The following is a 26,070-nucleotide window of genomic DNA, read 5'->3' as shown; positions in this document are numbered from 1 at the left end:
CTGGAAGTTCTTAAGGAGTGGGAAAACATGGACTGAAACATTTTTATTCAGCTCTTAATTATATATTTGAAGTTTTAGGAAATCATTTAGACTCTCTCCCTGCCTCTGGGAGTCAGAGGAATCTGGGAGTCAGAGGACTTGAATTCTAATCCCAGCTCTGCCACTTGTCTGCCACGGGACCTTGAAGCAAATGAAAAATACTCCAAAAAATGTTTAAAAATCCTTTAAACCACTAAAGCTGGAAATCCCAAAACTTTACTTTGTCTAACAAAGCTAAGCAAAACAAATCCCCAAAAAAGCAAAATTATGCACACACAAATTGAAATGTGTCTCTGATTTTTGTGGTTTTGTTTATATGAATTCTCTTTTCCATGTACTTTTGTTCTTTGTGAGTGTGGCTAAGACATAACGATGAAATAGAGAACAGCATGAGTGGAAGGTGGATCCATATATCTGAGCCAACAAAAACCAGAATGTTCCAGGAGCATACTTTTCATGATAGTTGCAATATGATTTGAAAACCATTTTCTCAATTTATGGTGGTTTTTACTATACACAAGAGGCAGAGAGAGAAAAAGAGCCATTGAGAAACTGACATAAGAGGTCATTCTTGCTAAAGTAAATATATCTTATATCATTCTTTCCACTATCATGCTTATGAGGTTCACCTAACTTTCTTGATTGCTTTTAACTTTATTTAAATATTCTCATTTCAATACTATGTTTTCACTGTTTTTGTTTACAGCTTGCTTGTAGCTGCTTACTTATTTTAAGCAATCTTTGAGAGACTCAGTGTAGTAGAAACAGTCTTATCATCCTCCCATAAACTAAAAGTTTGCCTATTACTGTTTTATGTAGTTGGTATTTTCTGCTCCCTATAATTAATAAAGTTAATGTATATTTGTGTCCAATCTACTTATGGTATATCTACACCAGGGCTTAATACAGGGGTGGGTACACAATAAGAATTTAACAAACACTACTATTGTTGATTAATTAATTGAATTAATTGCTGATTAAATCTGCCTATCTTTTGCCCATTTTAGAGAAACAGTGTGACCTAGTAGAAAGAGCACAGATGTAGGCGTCAGAGAACTTGGGTTCTAGTGCCAGTTCCACCTCCTGCCTGCTGCATGACCTTGGTCAAGTCACTTAACTTCCCTGTGTCTCAGTTTCCTCATATATAAAATGGGATTCAATACTTGTTCATTCTAGGAGCACAGTCGCAGGAGTCAGAAGAGCTGGGTTCTAGTTCTAGTTCTGCCACATGCCTACTGTATGACCATGGTTAAGTCATTTAACTTCTCGGTGCCCCAGTTACATCACCTGTAGAATGGGATTCAATTCCTGTTCTCCCTCCTACTTAGATTGTGAACCATATATGTGACAGGGACTGTGTTTGACCTGATTGTCTTGTATCGACCCCAGTACTTAGAACAGTGTACATAGTTAGCACTCAGTAAATACCATTGATTGATTGATTGATTGATTGATACAACATAGACTGTGAATCTTATGTGGGACAGGGTCTTTGTCCAACATAATTATTTCATATCTATCCCAGCATTTAGTAAAGTGCTTGGCCCAAGGTGCTTAAAAAACAGCACAACTATTGGCTACTTAGCCCAAATTAATTAATACCACTTCTCCATTTTACTTAGTGACTACACATTGTTGATAGGTACATGCTATCATTTCAGCAAAGATCATGTATGGAAATCATATCCAGACTGTGATTATCTGGATAATTCCAAATATGAAAACTTAGCAATCTACAGAAAAGGTAGGATTTTTGAGTATTGTTATCCAAACCTATTAGCTAAACCAAAAACCCTACACTTCATTTTGTGCTAGGCAGACTTGAAATATATGTGTAGAAAATGACATTAAACAAATTTTCAACCTAACCGGCCTGGGAGTTAGAAGGTCATGGGTTCTAATGTGCTGTGCCACTTGTCTGCTTTGTGACCTTAGGCAAGTCACTTCAGTTCTCTGTCCCGCAGTTACTTCATCTGTAAAATGGGGATTGAGACTGTGAGTCCCCAGTGGGACAGGGACTGTGTCCAACCCGATTTGCTTGTATCCACCCTGGTGCTTAGTACAATGTCTGACATATAGAAAGCACTTAAATATAATAATAATAATTCCCTAAGTCTGTAGGTTAACTTAGAGCCCCTACCAAATGAGGCCTCCTCAAACCCAGGTAGACAAATGGCTGTTATAGTGGTTGTTTCTGTGGCTATGGGTGTGTCAGACTCTGAGCCAGGAGGAGCCTGGAATTCTGTTTCTCTAGCAACAGCACCCTTTTATTTTGTTTTCATGTGCTGTATTTGTCTGAATTGTGCTTAAATATTTCATCATTCCTGATAAAATCAGTAATTTGTCTCCAGTCCTTTCACCCCACTTATTCTCTTAGATTGTGAGCCCCCCAAGGGACAGGGACCATATCTAATTCCCACCTGTGCATCCAGTCCCACTATGTGGTACAGTGCTCTTCACACAGTAAGTGCTTAATAAATACTATCGCTACTACATTTTATCTAAAAGTACTGATTCCAAATTGTTTAAAATTTATAACATCACAACTCTAAAAGCTGACCCATACAGATTAAATAAGGAGAAAATTAAAATACAACATAATGTTACAACATATGTGGTATGTTCATTCAATCACATTTACTGAGCACTTACTGTGTGCAGAGCACTGTACTAAGCACTTGGAAAGTACAATTCAGCAACAGATAGAGACAATCCCTACCCAACACATAGAGACAGTCTGCTGTTGTAAGCAGCACAGCTTAGTGAAGAGATACAGGTCTGGGAGTCAGAAGGACCGGAGTTCTATTTGTGGCTCTGCCAATTGTTTGTTAAGTGACCCTGGGCAAATTTGCTAAACTTCTCTGTGCCTCAGTTTCCTCAACGGTGAAATTGGACTACCTATTCTCCCCCCTACTGAGACTGTGAGCCCCATGTGGGACAGGGACTGTGTCCTCCAATCTGATTAACTTGTATCTACCCCTTTGGCTTAGAAAAGTGTTTGACACATACCATTAATGTATGTCTATGCATATATATTATATAACATACACACACACACACATATATATGTGTGTATGAATATACATACATTAAATATAATATACAAAATTGCAATATTGTGTATCATATGTATATTATAATTATATATATATATGTACATATACCTTGAATGCCCCCCCCACCAATAATATTGATATATGGTATTGCAATTATTTTTTATGGAAGATGTTGACAATTTATCTTTAATCTACCATATCAGTAGGGCCAGGGTGATGACTGAGTGCCTATTTTCCAGGGTGAAAAAGTGAATGGAAAGTTGCACGGAACTATCAATTTTGCTCCTCTTTCTAGGAGTAGCAGAGATGCTCGTTTGGGGAAAAACTGGCTGGTGAGGAACCCCCAGAGATGTTGGATTCATGGAATTAGCACAGGGAGAAGGGAGGGACAATTTTAGGATCAGACCTGCTGCACTAGCAAGCACTTTCACTCTTAAACAATCCCTCAACTGCCTACCCTCAATAATGTCCAGACTAGACCACTCCACCCAGATTTCTATGGTAACTGGTTGACTGGTTATCAGAAACTCCTGACAAGCTCATGAATTCCTGGGCCTGAGCCTGAGCCTGCCAGGAGTTTCTGCACAGTCACCCTTCAGTCCTTGCCTCCCTTCAGCAGTGAAAGAAAGGCAATAACCTGGGAGAGCTTCAGGTGAAGCAATAAGGAAGCATAGAAAAACCCAATTTAGGGGAGAAGGGCTTCATTACATTCTCAATAACTAGCATCCTTATTTTGAAGAGTCAAGAGGCACAGGAAGAGACCAGTAATATCTCTCTTCACCCTGTTAGCCTGTCTCTCTCTCCAGCCATTTCTCCTCTACACAGCAGACCACAATCTATTGATAGGGCTTTGAGAATGAGTCTTACATAACCAGCCAGCAAACTGATTTGCCACCTCTTTTAAAGCAGAGCTTATTTTCTTTTAGTTGTTGTTGCTGTCCATTTGTTTTTTTCTTTGCTGGGAGGCAGCATGGCAGAAAATGGCAAGATCATGGATCTGCAAGTCAGGAAACCCAGTTTATAGTCCCAACTCTGCTTCTTGCCTGTTGTGTGCCCTTGGGGAAATCACAACTTCTCTGTGCCTCTATTTTTTTATCTGTAAAATGGGGAAAAAATATCTATTCTCCTTCCCAGGGAGAAAGGGATTGCATATGATTATCCTGTACCAAAACCCACTGTGGGCAGGGAATGAATGGGTCTACCAACTCTGTTAAATTATACTTTGCCAAGCACTTAGTGCAGTGCTCTGCACAGAGTAAGAGCACAATAAATAAAATTGACTGATGGATTGATTGACCCCTTAACAAATATCATCACTAATATTATCAAAGAGGGGAGCAATAGATTCAATGGGAAATTCGAAATAAAGATACCAGGTTTTAAAGTTTTGAGTTAATAATACTGCAAGTATAAAATACCCTTCAGTATAAACCACTTGTACTACAAATTTTCTCCTTTAAGATTCAGTTAAAGGAAGCTAAATCTACATAATCAAGTTCCAAACCACTTTATTACCTCTATGAGCCTATGCCTAGAAGGCTACAATGAGGATTTACAAATAAATCCAAGACCAATTTAAATATCCTGTATTGCCTTTTCACTGCTGTTAAAGAGATATGTATAAAATGAACATGGGGAACTACACAGTAATACCCTGGAGGTGTTGTACATAGATCCCTGGGAAATGCATTTTGGTTATAAGGGTTATAAAACACTAAAATAGGATACTGTGGGAAGTTATAAGATCTCCATGCTGGGAATCATTTAAAAACAAAACAACAAAAAAAACTGTAGCTAGGTGTCTTAGCTGAGCAGATGATATCTTTAAATCCTTTCAGCAATATATTCTATTTTTTCAAAAGAAAAGAGAAAAGAAACTCTTTAGTGTACAATGCATTTTAGTGCATAGAGAGATAATTTTTTTCTGTAGGTATGGCAGCAAGAAAGCATGGACACACTTTAAACCCTCTATAGAAACTCACTTTAGGCAAATGAAACCCATAAATCAATCATTCAATAGTATTTCATGAGTGTCTACCATGAGTGGAGCATTCTACCAAAAACTTGAGAAAATATTGTAGATGTAGGGGACACATTCCCTGCCCACAAGGACTTTATAATTTAACTAGAGACACAGACATTTAAGCCAGATGGTTCTTATCATGGACAGATAAATGCAGGGAGTAAACATAGGTACTAAAACAGTCTTAAGATCTAAGAAGACCATACACATACTGATATTTTACTTGGAAATTGAACCAGTGTAGTAGAAGTTAGTAAATAAAACAGGATGGTGAGAACTATGTCAAAAATGTATCTGAAATCAGGCCAAGCTCTCAGATGGATTAGATTGTGCATACTTGAAAGTATTAATCTGAAACATATTTTCCTGTTTGTCTATAAATTTAATCTTCCTTAGAAACGATTATTCAGATTTGCTAAGGATGAAAATATAGTTGTTTCTTGATTATTCAAGGCTGATTCATAGACTCTCTGGTTTGAGGTTAAGCCTCATCCTCTTTTTCTCCTCATTTGCTTTCAGCTTCCTGCTCTTTGGCCAAGTCTGTGTTCATTAGCACCTCCACTAAAGAATGAATCGGGAAAGAAAAGGAGCTGAGTCTCCAGGGGTTGATACTTATTAGCAGCTCTGAAGAAAGGTTTTGTTGGGAAGGAGTTTGGAACTACAGAAAAACGTAGTTTTTGTATTGTTCTATGGATTTCACTCATTTATAATATCCCTGACCTTAATGTCCAGAAGTAATTGAGTGTGAGACATACATATTGTTCTCCCTCCCTCTAGGCTCGTATCTCTGCCTGCTTTCAGGACATTTCCATCTGGATAATAATAATAATAATAATAGCATTTATTAAGCACTTACTATGTGCAAAGCACTGTTCTAAGCGCTGCGGAGGTTACAAGGTGATCAGGTTGTCTCATGGGGGGAATCACAGTCTCAATCCCCATTTTACAGATGAGGTAACTGAGGCACAGAGAAGTTAAATGACTTGCCCAAAGTCACACAGCTGATAATTGGCAGAACCAGATGTCTACCTGCCAACTAAAACTCAACATGTCCAAGACGGAGCTCCTTATCTTCCCTCCCAAACCCTGTCCTCTCCCTGACTTTCCCATCACTGCAGATGGCACTACCATCCTTCCCATCTCACAGGCCCGCAACCTTGGTGTAATCCTTGACTCTGCTCTCTCGTTCACCCCACACATCCAATCCATCACCAAAACCTGCCGGTCTCACCTCCACAACATCGCCAAGATCCGCCCTTACCTCTCCATCCAAACTGCTGCCTTGCTATTCAATCTCTCATCCTATTCCGACTGGATTATTGCATCAGCCTCCTTTCTGATCTCCCATCCTCCTGTCTCTGCCCACTTCAGTCTATACTTCATGCTGCTGCCCGGATCATCTCTGTGCAGAAATGCTCTGGGCATGTTACTCCCCTCCTCAAAAATCTCCAGTGGCTACCAGTCAAACTACGCATCAGACAAAAACTCCTCACTCTCGGCTTCAAGGCTTTCCATCACCTCACCCCCTCCTACCTCACCTCCCTTCTCTCCTTCTACAGCCCAGCCCACATGCTCTGCTCCTCTGGCGCTCACCTCCTCACTGTGCCTCATTCTCGCCTGGCCCACTTCCTACCTCTGGTCTGCAATGCCCTCCCTCTTCTCATCTGTCAAACTAGCTCTCTTCCTCCCTTCAAAGCCCTACTGAGAGCTCATCTCCTCAAGAAGGCCTTCCCAGACTGAGCCCCCTGCCTTTTTCCTCTCCTCCTCCTCCCCCCATCCCCCCTTCCCTCCCTCTGCCCTTCCCCCTTCCCCTCCCCACAACACTTGTGTATATTTGTACACATTTGTTACTCTATTTTATTAATGATGTGTATATAGCTATAATTTTATTTATTCTGTTGGTATTGACATCTGTCTACTTGTTTTGGGGTTTTTTTCTGTCTGTCTCCCCCTTATAGACTGTGATCCCATTGTTGGGTAGGGCCCATCTCTATATGTTGCCAATTTGTACTTCCCAAGCGCTTAGTACAGTGTTCTGCACACAGTAAGCACTCAATAAATATGACTGAATGAAACATATCATATACTGTGTAAATAGGCCTATTATGTATGCATACATACACACACACATGTATAGTTGCTCTTCATACAAAAAAATTACTACTGTCAGAACATATGAGTTTGTGAAGACTGAGACAAGACCAAAAATATCTTCTTCATTACATTTACTGTCCTTTAGCTTGTGGCTGCAGCATTTGCAGCCCAGGACTATTTTCAACTCTGCTTTTTTCTTGGCTCATAATTTGCCTGAAGGCTTTACTTTTAGGACACCTTCTTGTTTCTGATTGCTGTATGTCTGCATTCTGTGTCCACCACATAGTTAATGAGGTTGTGCTTTGTATTGCTGTGACTTTAACACTTTTTCCCTCCTGGGCCTTCTTTTGGTTATCTAGATAACTCATGTCATACATTGTTGATAACAAGCATCACAGTAAATGAAAATTCTCATTATATTTTTACCCTCACTTTTTACTGTAATTTACATGTCACTCTTGTTAAATGAAATGCTTTCTTCTCATGTAGCAGTGTATTAATATTTACAAATTATCCTGTCAGCCACCTCAGCACATGTAATTATCTGCTTATTTATTAGTTATCTATTTATTCTCTTACTCTCAAGTAAAGTAACTTTATCAGTCTCCTATCTCCCTCATTAGATTGGAAGAAAACAGACAGGGAAAACCATTAGATTGTTAAATCCTCCAGGTAAATTACTGACTGTTTTACTTTTATGTTCTCCACTTGCATAAGACTGCATAATAGATGGCCAATAAATATTGGTGACACTGATATCGATCTCCAAAAGATAATGTGAAAAGTGTGATCATGCTTTGTTTTGTTTTTTAGTTCTGTGACAAGAAGAAAAATGCTTTTGAAAGTATGATGACTTTTAGGATGAAGTCCCAACAGTACAGCATTCATAAAACCCCTAGTTTTTTTGTTTTGTTTTAGATATTATGGATATCAGTGAAAGACACAGGGTCTTGTTAGAGGCTACTTGTCTAATTCTCCCTGTTGACCCATAGAGTTGAAATTAAAAGGTTCAAAAGATGGTAGGGAAGGTGGAAGGACAAAGAAGGAAGAGAAGAGCGAGAAAGAAAAGGAGGAGGAAGAATAATAACAAAAACCATACCTTGCTTATCAGGGGAGTGAAAATATGATTTCCCTTCTCCCTAACTCCGGAAAATCTGGGAGTGTTTCCACTCTAGATTCAAGAGTCAGTACAGCAGGTACTCCTAGGAGCTGGTATATACTGTTCAAGATGATCACAAGAGCTTCAGCTACTGTGGGACCAATAAAAAACTTATCTAAATTACTCATTTAAAAAACCTTTGAAGAGAAGAGCAAACATACATTAGCCCAGTTTTGTTATTTCAAAGAGACCAAGGGAAAATGTTACTAGTGAAGCTTACAACTTTGCATTTCCTTTCATCTTTGAGGTGAATTTTAGGTAAAGTGAAGATGTAATACTGAATCTGCCTCTCCTCCACAAGGGGCAGGGACTGTATTATTTCCCAACACTAGGTTTAGTGATCTGCACACTGTAAGTACTTAATAAATATTATTACTACAACTATAAGTGGTATTTATCTGAACTAAATGACCCTTCATCACTTAGTACACTTCTCTGCAATCAGTAAGTGCTCAATAAATACCAGACTGTTTGATATTGTTTCACCTGAATATGCATAGTTTTTAAATAGTAATTTCACATCTAAATTGATATTTGTGATTCTAGAGGTCTAGAATCTGGGATTTAGTATTAAAAACTGAATGCAAACCATGGGTTCACATTTATGGACTATAATAATAATCATGGTATTTATTAAGTGCTTACTATGTGCCAAACACTGCACTGAGCACTGAATGAAGACAAGCAAATCAGGTTGGACACAGACCCTGTCCCACATGGGGCTCACAGTCTCAATCCCCATTTTACAGATGAGGTAACTGCAGCACAGAGAAGTGAATTGACTTGCCCAAGGTCACACAGCAGACATGACCTTCTGACTCCCACGCTCATGCTCTATCCACTATGCTATCCTGCTTCTCTATAAAACATAAAGTATTCTTTATGACCATAAAATATCAAGTATTCTATACTACAATACAAATGTATAGGAATACATTTTTCACTCTGAAAAATAATTCATTAGAATGGAAATGTCTAACTATAAAATATTTTCTAGAACATTTGTTTGCATGACGAATATTAACCTACTATCTTGTCATTTTATAAAATAAATTCCCAAATATGTTACCACAATCCCATACAACTGACATTCGGGGTTTTGCTGCATAACTTCTGAGAGAAGCAATTAAATAACCCAACAATAGTTATGTATCCCTTTCCCTAGAGATTTTCAAGAATGAGAGGGACACCTGCCTGGAACTGTGTAATTGTCAGTCCTGCCAAGAGCCTAGGAAAATAGACTTGGTTAGCTCCATCTTTATTATTCTGGCGAGTCTGGGTTTCTCAGATGTCTATACTTTGAAATGTCACACCACCAGTATAAACTCTGAAGAAGCAGAACAAAGGGAAGAAAGTTTTCCAAATAGTTCTATAATAAAAAAAACTAGTATATGATCTAAAAACTGACAGTATCTGATGACAATATAAAGGCTGAGGCTTAACTTTGGCTTTTGGAAGGCACCTCTGGGCAATGTAATTTTGCACTGAATCTTTCAATTCTGTGTACATGGAAAGGTTTTGTTTTCTCTCTCTCTCTCTCTCTCTCGCTCTTTATATATAGAAAGATAGATAGATAGATAGATAGATAGATACATAGATACATAGATAGATACATAGATAGATACATAGATAGGTATTTGTTAAGCATTTACTATGTGCCAAGCACTGTTGTAAGTGCTGGGGTAGATACAAGGTAATCAGGTTGTCCCATGTGGGGTTCACAGTCTTAACCCCATTCTACAGATGAGGGTACCGAGGTACAGAGAAGTTAAGTGACTTGCCCAAGGACACACAGCAGACAAGCGGCAGAGCTGGGATTAGAACCCACGACCTCTGACTCCCAAGGCCAGGCTCTTTTCACTAAACAACACTGCTTCTCATAATATATATACACATATACACACACACTCACACACACATATATATATACATATATATATATATATATTAGTATTTGCATTAGTATTTATTAAGCACTTACTTTGTGCCAAGCACTGTACTAAACACTGGGGTAGATACAACCTAATTAGCTTGGGCACAGTCCCACGTGGGGCTCACAGTTTTAATCTCCACTTTACAAATGAATTAGATGAGACACAGAGAAGATAAGTGACTTGCCCAAGATCACACAACAAACATGTGGCAGAGTCGGGATAGCCAGTATCCTATCCAATAGAACACACTGAGAAGAAATGCGAGAGTTTCATTTTTAACACTACATAGAGTCACATTGAAATCTACACTGAAAGGAGGATTTTATTCACTAGTAAGAAATGTACAATCCCAGAAAAATTCTTTGCAGAAACAGATCTACTTTGTCTCATAATTTGTTCAAGTTTATCTAAAGGGATGGATTGGCACATTTACCTAACAAGCCTAGTCTGAATAATAATGATAATTTTGATATTTGTTAAGTGCTTACTATGTGCCAAGCACTGTTCTAAGCGCTGGAGGAGATACAAGGTAATCAGGTTGTCCCACATGGGGCTCACAGTCTTAATCCCCATTTTCCAGATGAGATAACAGGCACAGAGAAGTTAACTGACTTGCCCAAAGTCACACAGCTGGTAAGTGGTGGAGCCAGGATTAGAACTCATGACCTCTGACTCCCAAACCCATGCTCTTTCCACTGAGCCACAATGCTTCTCTGAAGGCCAGAGAGAAGGCTTAGAAAACTCCTGTATATTTGTAGACTCACCCTGGGAAGTCAAGAAGGCTTATTCTATAGGAATGACTTCTAGAGACATTATTTTTTCTCCAGTATGGACCCCTAAGAAGGCACACATGCATACACACAATCATCCCATCATTCTTAAAATATAACTGTACTCCAAATATCGGTGGTTCAAAGAAAGCTCTGAATATCTGGGGCCATCTTCACAAGTTTGCTATGCAAAATAAACCACTGTCTACGTACATTCTTGGGAAGTGACCAAAGAATGGGAGCAGTTAATTACAAAACTCTTCCACTGTTGGCTGAAAATGATTCATATGCTTCCCAGTTTAGATGAAGAAATCCTAAGCACATCCTATCATCAGTCTATTCACTATGTTTCTAGACAGGCTTACAAGACTCAGCTATTTTACAGTAGGTTGGCAGTAGTTACACCCACTTTGTTGGCTCATGTATAAATGGACACTTTACATGTTGCTCTCTAGCTACCTGCTCTTTTTCTAGATATGAGGAGAAGGATAACAACGTCCCTTTTATAAATCTGTGATTCCAGTATGATGGGCCTCCTGATTTCCTGAAATTAACTTTTTTAGAGTGTCCAGAATGAAACAATTTTTGCTTCAGGGACATTGGCAGACTACCAAAGAGATCTTTTTTTCTCATTATAAATATTTGAAAACAGTCATTCCAAAAATCTAATGGAATGAGAACATACTTAAATGGAATGTTAAGTAGATAATGATACTCATCCTCATGTTTAATTATTTTTTAAGTTGGCAATTTTGCATATTGGATTACTTAGAAGATGACTTCCTCAGAGAGGAAAGAAACTTCCTTAGCTGATTCCCTGACCCGGGAAAAGCCCACTGTGAGAAATGCTTCAATATAGATTCTGTATCTTCTTCCCCATCACTGTTAAATATTTTTATATATACAAGTCACTAATTTCCACATTCATCTTTACAAAAAAAACAAACCTTTTCAAGGGCATGTCAGTGATGAATTAGTTGGACATGAAGTTCCGAAGGTATAAATTGAGCAAAGTCTTTAAAAATTCAGTTACATAAACATATTTTTAATGGTATTTGTTAGGCACTTACTATGTGGCAGACACTGCACTGGGCAAGGGGGAAGATATACGATAATCAGGTTGGACATAGTCCATGTCTTACATAGTACTCATAGTCTTTATCCCCACTTTACATATGATGTAACTGAAGCACAAAGAAGGTAAGTGACTTGCCCAAGGTCATAAAGCAGACAAGTGTCCTTCTGACTCCCAGGCCCGGGCTCTATCCACTACATCACGAGTTTCTGTCCCTTTCATGAATGGACTAATAAATATTTGTATAGTATTCATTTTCCTTAAGTGCTACAATAGGCAGTCAATTTTAGTGGAACAGTCCACGGATTAACGCATTAGAAAGTCATACTCTGGAGCCCTTCAAAGTATGAATAATGTTTGTAACAAGTGATGGAGAATTTAAATTGTGTACTTAAAAGAGAAGAGAAGCAGCGTGGCTCAATGGAAAGCACGGGCTTTGGAGTCAGAGGTCATGGGTTCAAATCTCGGCTCCACCAATTGTCAGCTGTGTGACTTTGGGCAAGTCACTTAACTTCTATGTGCCTCAGTTACCTCATCTGTAAAATGGGGATTAAGACTGTGAGCCCCCTGTGGGACAACCTGATCACCTTGTAACCTCCCCAGCGCTTAGAACAGTGCTTTGCACATAGTAAGAACTTAATAAATGCCATTATTATTATTATTAATAATAATAATAAAAGACCCTTTATTCTACAGAGAAATGGTTGTTAGACTCTTTATCACCAATGTTTAAAAACAACCACACACACATCCTTTTCTGAGTAATGTTAATTATTGTGGTATACATCATTACTATTGCAAAAGGTACTGGAATTAATTTGTCAAATTGTGAAAATAATTCCTGACATTAAAGAACTAGTGATGGTGTGATATTGCATGGATAGATTTTTTTTAAAAGAAATCTCACAAAACATTATAACTATAGCCAGAGTAAAATATTTTTAAAGCATATTATTAGCTTTTATCAATTTGATACAAAAGCATTGCATCACATTCAGGAATGTATATCACCAAAATATGAATGCCTTTTGCATTTTAAAAAAATCTTGAACCAACTAATTTACATTTCTAAAGACCAGCTAGATTTAACGTTGGAAAATCTTTCCTCTGGAGACAATGTGGCTGGGTGGAAAGAGAATGAGTAAGGAGGCCAGTGGGTTCTAGATCCAGCTCTGCTCTGGGTTGCTATGTGACCTGCCATAAGCACGATGCTAAACCTTTCTGGGCCTCAATTTCCTCATCAGTAAAATAGGGATAATATCTGCCTCGATTGCACAGCTAAAGTGTGTTAACTAATATGAAAGAGACTTGGCAAATAAAAATGCTATACAAATGGAAGGTACTATTGACAGTGGATTGGGTCTCAACTATCAATCAATCTTTTGGAAACCTTTAAGTCAAGTGTGGACAAAACAAGGGGAATAGTCTTTGAGGGAAAAAGGAAAAGTATAATGATTCAATAGGTGAGAAAGACCTATTTATGATTCTATACAGCAGTTATTAAAGATCAATCAATCAATCATATTTACTGAGTGCATAAATCAGGACAAACCATTTTAGGTATAACTTTGATTGAGCTGTTTTTCTGTAGTGCCATCCACAGGAAACTTCTTCCCGGGTTATTGAAAATAATAAATCTGCGGCATATCCAGTCTTTTTTTTAAAAAGGGAACATTTATTAATGTATTACTGGCTATAGCTTTATAAAGCAAATGTGTTTAGATAAAATGTACCGATAGGAAGACATTGAACACTCTGAGCCTAATGAAATTAGAATTAATTAAAATTAATAAAATTAGAAGGACCTAGAAGACGCTAGACCATATGCTCGTTGTGAGTAGGAACCTTGTTTATCAACTCTATTGTACTTTCCCAAGCATTTAGTACAGTACTCTGTACCCAGTAAGCGCTCAATAAATACCACTGATCAATCCGTACGAGGTCACTTTGTTTCTTCCCTTTTAGGTTAATATTTGTCCCATTGTAAAACCCTTTTTTAAAACTGACAGTCAGTTTTGGATGTTTTGGGGTAAGGATGGTCTATACATTTTCTGAGGATCACAAAACACGAAATGCCTAAAGTCTGAGAAAGAAATTCCAGAATCAAACATCTACTTTACTGGTAATGCTTTTGATTTATTTCTGGACGTTTCTGTATGTTCTTACTCTGTGTTTTCTTTCAATGTTAAGGAAATAGTAAAATCTTCTCTCCTCTTCCTTCCTCAATACTTCCTTAAAAAAGTTACATGCCATATAACTCTCCTTTGGAGTAATTTGGCCCCACTAGCCAAACTAGAAATAGTGTTGCCATAATTTAGCAACATGCACAGTGAAGATGAAAACAAAAGGTTACGCTAATCTAGGTTTGACGGTTGGTTTTAATGAAACTGACATTAGTAGTTAGCGACCACAAAAAATGACTCTAGCATCTGAACCTCTTTCAGGCCGGATAAGATTTTAATGCTTTCCATTGAGCAATATGACCTTTACTGACTTTAAGGGAGGATATATTTGGGAATAGTTTATTAGAGCTCCTGTGCTTCCCTCCCTATATCAGGAGGCAGCATGGTCTTGTGAAAAGAGCACAGGCCTGAGAGACAGGAGACCTGGGTTCTAATCCTGGCTCTACCACTAGATTGCTGAAAGACCTTGGGTAAGTCTCTGATTTTATCTGTGCCTCAGTTTCCTCATCTGTAAAGTGAATGATTGTGAGCCCCATGTGGACTGGGGACTGTGTCCAAACAGCTTATAGTAATGCTTAGCTCAAGACTTAACACATACTAAGTGCTTACCAAATGCTACTATTATTATTAGAAACAGTGCTTTCTGTGAGATTGATGGGCGGTTTCGATTTTAATCTAAAACCTCCAACTTTTCAAAGGTCCAACTGAGAATTGCTTCTCTATGTTCTAGTTCTAGTAAATAGAATTCTAGTAAATAGAATTGAAATGTGATAAATGGCCTGTGAACTGAAGGGATATCAAAACTCTCTGTCCATATTGGTCTTCACTCAGGATATCTTCCAAAGGAATAAAAACTGGAGAAAAATAAGTCAATCCTTGTGAGTTCTTAATGGTTATCACCATAAATCTGTATCATAAATTATTTTAATATGCCTTAGTCATCTAAACAACAGTTGTCAGGAAGCATTACTCTTGAATTGTAACAGAGGATGGAATAGCTGGACATTTGAACATTAATTACAGAAGTAGCCTTTGCCTTGAAAATCAGGTAAGGGCATTTTATTTGACCTTTCAAAATTTCTGGTTTGTGACAATAACGCTGCTTTCTTGAGAAAGGCTGCTAATCCATGAGTTTGCTTGTTCCTGAATAAATACATCTTCATGTTAAATTAGGTTAGAAGAGGTATTTCAAAAATAAATAATGTAGTTCAAATTCCTTGCAAAAGTTACAGAAGGCCAGTAAGTGGCAGGCCTACAAGCAAAGGACTTCTTTTAGAAAGAGGTTTTACAGGACTTTATATGCATCATTAACTCCCCTGGAATCCTGAACATAACATGATGAATTTCCTTAAGAAAGTAGCCAATGTTTAGTTTTGATTCACTTCAAAGAACTGCAGCAGAAGGAATCAAAGAAAACTAAAGACCAGTAGATGTGAAAATCACCAAGGAAAAAGGTTCCACTGTAAAAAAAAAAATATTTTTCTAATACAGTGTCCTACTGTTTCGCATAACTGAAACAAGTCTCTGTATTCAACTTAACCGAGGATATTTTTATATATCCTGATAACCTGATACAATATTTGTATCATAGCTTCTAAAAAATGGACCATACTTGAAACCCTGAAAAGAATCTCTGTTTAGTTATAGTTGTGGATTTTATTATTATTATTATTATTGTTATTATTATTTCCCATATAAAGAAGACAGTTAATTGGAGGGAAGTGGCTACCAATTGCTGATAGGGGAAGAAAAGTTGGTAATTCTACCTGTCACCATTAATATTCAGTTATTAGAAGAAAGGGTTTATCATAAAATAAACAAAGTCAATCTGTTTCTTAATAGAGAAAGGGATGGTATTTTACAATAGTAATATAATGTATGTGTTTATAGGTATGTATATGCATACACGTACATATGCACGCTGCAGTATGGCAGTAAAACCTTCCCAAGGGAAAAGAAAGAGAACTGTCTAAAAATTCCATACTGTTAAATGCTACTACATCAAAAACCATCTGGAAATTGTCAGATAATGGTACCCACCCACCCAAGAAATTTACTAAACTTTGCCCTCCATTGCTATTTGGAATAAGTGACTTAACTTGAAATTTCTATTTGAATACCAGCCAAAGGAAAAAGAAATAATATTAAGAGCAGGTTTTATAATGAGACCATCTGTTTATAAAATCCCCTTTTCCCTTTCCCAACATACTCTGTCCTTGATCTCGCATACATTCATAGTGCAGAATAGGTACAGCTGGATTTAAACATAAGCGCACAGACAGACAGACAGACAGACACACACACACAGAGTTACTATAAAATCTAGTTATGGCATATCTGGTCTGAGTATAGGTCTCAAGTTTCAGATATTATGTAAGTTTTCAGGGGCAATAAAATTGCACTTACATTCAGCAGGATTCTGAACTAGTTTCAAAACGTTGTTTGGACTTAATGTTCTTTTATCATCGTTGAACCACATTGGTGCTTGTTTATGCTGATCATATTTTCGGGGCTTTTTGCCATAGCACTTCAGTTATTCTTCAATTATTTTACAACATTTTCTTTAAGGCTGTTAAGAACTATTACTCACAATGGATACTGTCTTGGAAACTTTTCAATTTCGGTAACTTAAACTTGGAGAAAGGCAAGGCACTTTATAGTTTGAGCTTTAATCTACTATGGAGAGAAAAACAATGACTGTTCACTTCCCACAGATAGAGGTCACTAATGGACTGAATTTGAATCATTGTGGTTCAGACCACAAAATTATCAAAGTAATCTAGTGAAAAATGAAACTCAAGTGGAGATTAAAAACAAATAATCCAAAAGATGATTACCAAGAAAAAAATCTTAATAAATACCATAATACATCTAGCATGAACTCAAGTGGAGATTAAAAACAAATAATCCAAAAGATAATTATCAAGAAAAAAATCTTAATAAAAACTATAATGCATTAAGCATGGCTTCTTTCTCACTTGTCTAAGCAGGGAGCAGAATGCAAGGCTTGATATACTTCCATGTTGAAAACTTTCTCTAAGGCTTTTAGAAATTATGATTCTCTCAAATCCATTCTGATTTTAATTTCAGCTACCTACAATTTAAGCTTTTGTGATCTTTCACATTTTTGATCTTCCCTTGAAATCATAATCAGTGCAAAGCAGTTGTCTCAAATGGGAAGCTACGAGGTTGTTTTTTAGGAGGTATGCTTAAATCCTAAATTGAACTCTCCAGCAGGCCAAGATATAAAGGGGACTTGCAACAGAGGCTCAAATTGGATCCAGATGATCAGAGAACCTTATAAGATCACACTACCTGAAATACAGCATAGAGAGGAATCCTGCCTCTTGTGAATTGTGGCAGTTCCCGACAGGTTCTGTTTTAACAGATTTTAAATGTCCAGTGGACTTTTGAAAATTGTAATGAAACTACTGAAGGGTTCAGGGTACAGGCAGTTTACTAGTGTTCCACACTGATGATGAACTTTTGATGGGTTCTCCTTGGGAGAAACTGACCTGCTTCTACTTAACAATTGTCTCTATCTGCTATCCAGGATTTAGAATGATGTTTGAAATTTCATCTTCAAACCCCCAGCAAGGAGGTAAATTAGCAACCTAACATGACAGCACAGTGTTGCACTGTCATTTGAAATTCATTTGGAAATTTTTTATATGGTTCAAACCTACCTCTACATCGTGTTTTCTGAAGCAGAAGCATTCAAGGAAAATGATAAACCTAATTTTATGCACATGATTGAACAGTTATTACTTAGATATGATGAGTCCCAGATTCCACATGGATTTGATAATAAAATGTGATTTTGCTTACGGATTTAAAAAAAACACAAAAACATAACCTTGTTGTAACAGTACAGATATTGACCTAAACACCCCCCCACACACACACTAAACTACATTCATACTGCGAAAACCTAAAAAAAAAAAAACCTGGAAACATGCCAGCACGCGTTTTATTCCTCGGAAAAGTATTTTGGAAAAATCAAAAGTTGACTTTGCTTCCATTCAAAATCGAGTAAAAATAAGGTCTTTAGGTTAAATCCACATACAACACAGGGCTTAATCTTAATGAATAGTAATAAATTAGTCTTTATTAACATCAAACTCATGAGAAGTTTGATGTTATAAATTCAACAATAAGCCTCAGTGTGGGGCTGTATGTACACTGCAACATTGACTGGGTTTAGTTAATGGGAGGGAGGGAGGGGGCCTTTTAGAGGAGCTTTGCGTGATAATTGCAGCGTATGAAGAACTCCTAATCAACACCTTACCCTCTGCACGGACATTTTTCGTGGGTTTTACGCCTTAGACTTTATTCCCTGATCGTAAGCTTTAAAACAGATTTCCTCCATTAAAACTAATTAAAAGCCCCCGCTGACTGGCTCCCCATTTGGACGACATGGAAGATGGGCTGGGGGTTTCGTCTTCAATTTCCAGGTGAATCAAAGTAGCATTGGTCCGAAATGCATCCGAGTTGGGGCCAAGCACTGAAGATCCCTTCTTCAGGGTTATTGTTTTCCATTAGGACGCGGAGAGACGCCGGTTTCCTACCTTTCCTAAGTAAGGTTGCCTGCTGTCAAGTGGTGAGATGTGACAGCATTCGCCCCGCGTCCCCAACCTCATAAGGCGCGCGCACACACAGACACCCACACACATACACACATGTACACATACAAAAACACACGCGCGCACACACACATACATCCACACATACAAAAACACACACATCTACACAAACTCTCACTCTCTCTCACGCATCACCGCGCCTGAAGCTACTGATGGGGCATCTGATTTCCCGCGCAATGTTTCCCTCGTTTATTTCATTGCAAAAGCGCGTCACCGCCGACTAATCTGCCATCTCGTCCTCTCAATGAAAACGCAAACTACCCATCTTCCAAATCTCCCATTTTAAAGGGTGAGGGGAGCTGCCTCGAGATCCTAGTTTATGGGGTTCGTCTGTCTGGGGGCGCTTTTTTTGCCCCATCCGCATCCTTGCACCCATAAAAAGCTGGCGGAGGGGGCTGTCTTTTTTTTTCCCAGATCATCATCATCAATCGTATTTATTGAGCGCTTACTGTGTGCAGAGCACTGTACTAAGCGCTTGGGAAGTACAAATTGGCAACAGATAGAGACAGTCCCTACCCATCAGTCCAGATAATCTATGGGGTCAAAACCATCATCGATCGCAGACACGGGGGTCAGTTGGAGGCCTGCCATCCAAAGCGACAGCCCCCTCGAGGAAGGAAATGTGTCCCCGAAATGCACATTTCGCCCTAAATCGGTGTACCGGGCGGGAACGGCTGCGATAGCCGCGGATGCGCTGGCGATCCAGCGGGATCCCCCGCCGAGTCCCTTTCTAGGCTGCGTTGTTGGGCCGGGACCGTCTCTATACGCTGCCGACTTGTACTTCCCAAGCGCTTAGTACAGTGCTCTGCACGCAGCAAGCGCTCAGTAAATACGATTGGATGAATGACTAGTCCTCGCGCATCAATCAGTCAAAATCGTATTTACTGAGCGCTTACTGTGTGCAGAGCACTGTACCAAGCGCTTGGGAAGTACAAGTCGGCAACATATAGAGACAGTCCCTACCCAACAGCGGGCTCACAGTCTAGAAGGGGGAGACAGAGAACAAAACCAAACATACTAACAAAATAAAATAAATAGAATAGGTATGTACAAGTAAGATAAATAGAGTAATAAATATGTACAAACATATATACAGGTGCTGTGGGGAAGGGAAGGAGGTAAAATGGGGGGATGGAGAGGGGGACGAGGGGGAGAGGAAGGAAGGGGCTCAGTCTGGGAAGGCATCCCAGCGTGGCTCATTGGAAAGAGCACGGGCTTTGGAGTCAGAGGTCATGGGTTCGAATCCCGGCTCCGCCACGTGTCTGCCGTGTGACCTTGGGCAAGTCACTTAACTTCTCTGAGCCTCAGTTCCCTCATCTGTAAAATGGGGATTAAGACTGTGAGCCCCACGTTGGACAACTTGATCACCTCGTATCCCCCCCAGCGCTTAGAACAGCGCTCTGCGCATAGTAAGCGCTTAACAAACGCCATTATTATTGTTATTATTATCCCCCCCTGGCCCACCCCCACCCCCTCCCGGGGGCGGTCAAAGAAGCCGCCTCGTCCCCGTCTCATCTGTCGGGGTTCTGCCCGCACCGTTGCCTTCGCCCCCGGCTGGAGAGGCCTTACCTGAGGGGGTTGCGGTCCTCCTCCAGCCCCGGAGACGGGCATTATCCCCCTTGGCGCCGCGCCCTCCCCGAGGTCCAAACTTTTCCGGCTCGTCCCGGGGGGCGCCGGGGCTGGGGATCCCGGGGCGAGGGGCGCCCGGGCCGCCCTGGGGGGCGCGTCCGCCCGCAGCGCGCCGCCCGCCGGGGCCCCGGCTCTCGCTGTCGCCCGCCTCCCTTACGAAGCGGCGGCATCGTCCTCCCCCGGCCTCCTCCTGCAGGGCGCAGCCCGGGGCTCCGGCATCCCCCTCGCTCGGCCTCCGCTCCCGCCCCGAGTGTCCCCCCACCCCTCGCTCCTCTGTCCCCTCTCCCCCCTGCGCGCTCCGCCGCGCGGATCAATCGGGCGAGAGGCGGGGGGCGGCGGGGGGACGCCGGGGTCCGCGCGGCCCCGCTCCGCCTCCTCCGGCCGGACCTCCTGCGGGGACGGCGAGGGGGGTCACACGCGGCGGAGCCGCCCGGAGGCGTGGGGAAGCGGGCGAGTCTCGGGAGCGCAGCGCTGTGCGGACAGTGCGCGTCTCCGGCGGCCAGGCTAGCGCCCGCTGCGGAACGGAGCCGGCCGGCGAGGGATGAGGCTTCGAATCTGTCTCCCCGCCGCCGAGGCAACTGCCCCCCCCGCCCGACCCCCCCTCACACCCCTTGGGGACGTTTACGGTGATGAATTCGGTTGATAGCCATCGCTCCTCTCTCGCCCCGTCTCTCCCTCTGGCTCCCACTCTCCCTCTTTCTCTCCTTGCCTTCTCTCCCTCCCTCCCTCCCTCCCTCTTCTGGAGCCCCTCCCACATTTCTAGTTGAAAGAATGCTTGGAAGGCAGGGCTGCAACCGAAGCTTTCCAAGAGGCAAAGTCGGGCTCGGGCTTTTAACCCCGTCTCTCCCGGGCAGGCCGTGGCGGAGGGGTCGCGGGGTGGGTGAAGGTAGCCCCGGCGCCCCAGCGGATGCCACCCCAGACTCCTCCTCAACTGTGGATGCCACAGCAGGCCAAAGCCAGCCCCCTCCCCGCACTTGCCCTGCCTTTCCCCGGGCCTCAAGACACTGACTCGCCCCTGAAGGTCACTTTTCCCCGTCTGGGCAGTTGGATCCCACCACTCCGGATCTGTTATTTACTGGAGAAACTAGGAGAAATGATCAACCCCTGGGATGGAGGGGTGGGGGGAGGGTGCGGGCATCCAACTCGACCAAGATGGCGTTGTTGCAACCCTCCCCCAGTGCCCCTCACCTCCAACCTCTTTCTCCTTCTTCAGTGAACTTGACGATGGAGCCCGTTGTTGAGTAGGAACCGTCTCTATATGTTGCCAACTTGTACTTCCCAAGCGCTTAGTATAGAGCTCTGCACACAGTGAGCGCTCAATAAATACGATTGAATGAATGAATAAGAAAATTGCAAAATTCCAAATGACCGGCTCCCCCACTCCACCGACTCCCTCATTTTCTTTCCTCTCCCCCTTCCTTGAGGAGGGCAGCTTGGATTTCTTCAGATTGCAACGGGGCCCGATTCGGGAGCAGGGATTTTGAAAATCAGACGCCAAGCCCCCGAGGAAGACAAGCTTTCTACAGCCAACAGTTTTCTCTCCTTCCCTTACGTAGATGGCAGTGGTGTCTTTTGGGGGAGCTAGAAGTGCATATTTGAATATTTTTTTTCAGCTATTCTGAATGATCTGCTCTTATGCTGTATGTTAATTCGTTGCAGATCATTCTGCCCGTCAGTATGTTTCAGTCATGTTTTAACAAGTCTAGAGATAGGCTGATTAGAAGGGGGAAGAGAGAGAGGAAGAGAGAGAAAGCAATTATACAGTCGAGACTTTCCAAAGAGGTTGGTCTTCGTTATTTCCAAAGGACCTGACGCACAGAGTGTTTTAGACTGTCTTAGGGAAAAACAAAGAGGGATGTGATCAGTCCCGGAAGAAGGGATGGTCAGAGAAGGTAACTGGACCCTCCTCGGTGACTATATGATGGATTCCCTGACTTCAACACTCTCTCATCGTCTAGAGTTCAAAGACCCACTCTCCGGGCAATACTTTCCCAAGCGATTTTTATCTTGCTCCCTCCCCCCCTCCCCTATCCGCCCCCCGCCCTTATCCTCTATCCCATGTTGTGTCTACAGGTTTTCGAGTGTGAAATCCTAATGCAACTTGGAGAGGTGCCCTTCTTGGCTCCAGGAATGAGATGGGTTACGCACGCGGGCACAGACATTCTTGGGCGCACTAGGCTACCAGTTCCCACGTTACACTCCTCAAGGGGAGATAAGGAAAGGCGGCGCAATGACGAAAAAAAAAAAAGTACACCTCGATCCGAAAGGTTGCGCTTCCGAATTCATAAGCCTGGGAGGGTTCCGCTCAGAGAAGGACAGCCAGACAGAGAGTGTCATCTTGCTGGTGGGTTCCAGCACCAAGGGCCGCGACGGGAGCAGAAGCGACGGCCGCAAATGCCCAACTCCTCCCGCGTACCCCCGCCGGACCTCCTCAATCGCCCACTTCCAAGCGCACTCAATCCTGTTCCGCACATACCCCTCCCCGCCCCTTGGCTGCCCAACCCCGTGACCTTGACCTCCCTTGCCAACCTAGGACTGCCTCCCAGAGAGGTGAAACGGGGTAGGCAGGGGGTGTTCTGGAGAGGGGCGTTTTCCGCTTTTCTCAGACGGAGAAGGAAAAGTCGAGGAAGCGAGTGAGGTTGGCTTCCCGAGGAGCAGATGGCACCGGGGGCTCGACGCTCCCCCGTCTCCCCACACACACCTCCCGTGCCACCCCCTCCCCAAATAATTGGTGGCTTTCCCTCTTTGGTCTCGGCGCTCCAGGGTCCTTCCCTTCCGCCCCTCGCCCGCAGCCTCGCCCCCTCCCCGGGCTCTGCTAGGAGAGTGGGCAGATCCCCCGTCCCGGGTCCCCAGGGCGGCGGAGCGAATGCCGGCTAAGATGGAAAGGGCACCTCGCCGGGTCAAGACGTTAGGCTTTGGGCGGCCGGAGGAGCCCCAGAGAGAAGGAACGGGCCCTGGATGGACCTTTGAAAAGGGGGCGGGGGGGCTCTGGTGACCCAGAACAGAAAGAGGCAAGTGACCCACCCAGTATGCCCTGGTCGTCGGCTTCCCTCTCCGTTCCTTCTCCCTCCTCCGAGCCCGGCAGCCAAGGAAGAGCGCTGTCGGCCGGAGATGCCCAGTTCGGGGAGGGAGGTGGTCCTGCTCCTGCTCCGGCAAGTGGAGACGGAGGGAGGAAGGCAGAGTTGCATTTTCACGTGGCAATCAGTTAGGGGACAGGTCTCCCTGCGGATAGGAGTGAAGAATGTGGCGGCAGAGGAGCGCCTGGGCACCTACTCGCCCCCGAAATCAAAGGGAGAGGAAGAGAGAGAGAGGGACAGAAGTGCTGAGCACTCGCCCGCTCCACCTGCAACCCACCTGAAGCTCCTTTACCTGCTGTTCGCGGGTCCGCCCCCTCCGGGGATGATTCATCCAAATCCAGCCGGGTCCGGAAGGTGCGGTGGGAAAAAGCTGGCACAGTGGCATCTGGGCTCCTGCGGCATGGTACTGCTTTAAGGGTCGCCACCCAGGTCTCTCCTTCCCATGGTGGACTCTGGCCACCCGTTCCCAGATGTCCGGCCGGGAGGGAGCCGCGCCTCTTGGATCCTTCCCCCCGGACCCCACAGGGGAAGGCACAGATAAACCCTCGGTGGAAGTGGTTAAAACGCCTTTTCTCGGTTATTCCTCCCAACGGGGCCGAACGGTCTTATCACATTGCCATCATTACTCACTGGTGACAACGGGAGACGCCAAACTCTTAAGTGACGATGACAGATTTCAAACGTGCAGCTACAAGGTACCTAGCCTTAGACAGGGCTTTTCTCTCCCCCACCCCCCAACTGGTTTGGAAACCAGCTTAACCCTTTGTGGGCTCAGAAGAAAACAAGCACAGTACGTAAGTTAATAGGAAACTGAGCGGAGGTAAGGGGTGAAGAGAGATTGTAAAGAATGGCGAGTCCCCGTAGTTTTTCGAAGGGGTTTTGTATTTTATTCCATCCGCGGTCCCTACCAGTCTAAGAGGTCCGTTCTTGTTAAAACAAGACAGATTACTCTCCTAATGAATCAGGGAGAAAGCCCTCAGGGATTTTACTTATTGTCGATGAAGTTTTAGAGGTTTGGAATCCTACAAAAAATGTAATTAAATCCTACATCTCCCACCCCCACCCTCTTTCCCTTTTATGCTTTTCACGGTGGCCTTTTTTCCATTTTTTGGCACTGTAGAGGATATAAATCAGCAGAAACGACGTGGAACGCTCACCTGATCCAAACCCTTGTTTTAAGCTTCCTAAATCTGTTTTTCTGTTTATGATTGTGTCACCCAAATCAGCAAATCTCTCGTATGCGCACCAAGTTTCCATTAAACGGTGGGCAAAAACTGCTCTTGCTCCTTTACCGGCTTTGGGAGGGGGGGAAGGGGGGGAGAGAGAGGGGGGGGACGGGGGGAGGGGGGGAGGGGGGGAGAGGGGGAGAGAGAGAGAGAGAGAGCTCTTGGATAGGAGAGACAGAGATAGGCAGAGAGACAAAGAAGCACAGGGGCAGGGGAAGAGGCTCAGAGAATAATTTGGTGAGGGAGACAGAAAGGGAGAGTGGGGAGAGAGTGAGGGGGTGGGGACGAACTCGATGTGAAACAAACACAGCGAAAGCACAAATACGAATGACGCTGCGAGAAATAGGCAAGTCGTAAGCAGGGCGCAAGAAGCCGGACAGCCTCGCCTCCTGGCTTCTGGTCCGTGGCATTTCCTCTGCCCCTTTCCAAGCGGTTTACAGAACTGCAACACGAGACTCTTCTCCCTCATCTCACATGTTCTGCATTTTGGAAAACTACATTGAGGCTCTCTGGTTTCCGAAGTACACAATTCATTTAAGGCCAGTAAGTCGTGGAGCTTGGAAGGGAAGAGGAAGCCTGCAGGGGCAAGTTTTCTTGTAGCCCATGTTGCCCGCCCGTCACATCCACCCCAAATCCACATAAAAATTACCTTAAACCCATGCTCGGGGCAGCACACAGCCTTCCCAGGCTGTTTTCCGCTCCCTCCTCGAAAACTAGAAGTGAAAATCAGGTTTGAAAAACCACTCACAGCGTAACATTAGAACTTGGAGAAACCGAATGACGTGAATAAATAGCGTGGTTTCGCTGGAACGGCTCGCTTCTCACAAACGTTGCTATAAATTCGCTCCCCGAGAGTCATTCCAATTGAAAACCGTGTAAACCCGAGCTAGGTCTGTGCAGAATTCCGCTGTAAATCCGTTTAGCTGGCCAAGGTGGCAGCAGAGTCCAGGTTTAGGAATCTCGACAGTATAGCAGAATAAAAGCAATCGAGATCACAGTTAAGGACGTCTGACGTACTAACTTACCAGTTTTTTTGTTTTTACCAGGGTTTTAATACCTGGGTCAATTCTACCTATGTATGTATCTATCTATACATGTATATATAAATTATTTAGGGAAGCATTGTATATAATTAATATAATTGAATCATTCATCCTGTAAA

At 42.6% G+C, this 26,070-nt stretch overlaps 1 protein-coding gene across 5 annotated transcripts in view; it reads right to left on the bottom strand.

The window, feature by feature from the left end:
- The window catches only part of FLRT2 (fibronectin leucine rich transmembrane protein 2), a 102,976-nt gene extending 78,064 nt beyond the window's left edge, over window positions 1-24,912 (bottom strand). Inside the window, exon 1 of one of the 5 annotated variants that reach the window (XM_038750756.1) lies at window positions 24,840-24,912. The gene's annotated coding sequence lies outside the window, so the exon portion shown is untranslated. Of the gene's footprint in view, window positions 1-8,311; window positions 8,387-20,545; window positions 20,621-23,959; window positions 24,273-24,839 lie in introns of those variants that run through there. The other 4 variants (XM_038750749.1, XM_038750742.1, XM_038750736.1 and 1 more) reach the window with 4 other exon arrangements.
- Window positions 24,913-26,070: the final 1,158 nt, after the last annotated feature.

The sequence above is a fragment of the Tachyglossus aculeatus genome, chromosome 1 (assembly GCF_015852505.1).
Source record: "Tachyglossus aculeatus isolate mTacAcu1 chromosome 1, mTacAcu1.pri, whole genome shotgun sequence".
NCBI classification, from domain to species: Eukaryota; Metazoa; Chordata; class Mammalia; order Monotremata; family Tachyglossidae; genus Tachyglossus; species Tachyglossus aculeatus.
This window is presented reverse-complemented; position numbering and strand designations above follow the sequence as displayed.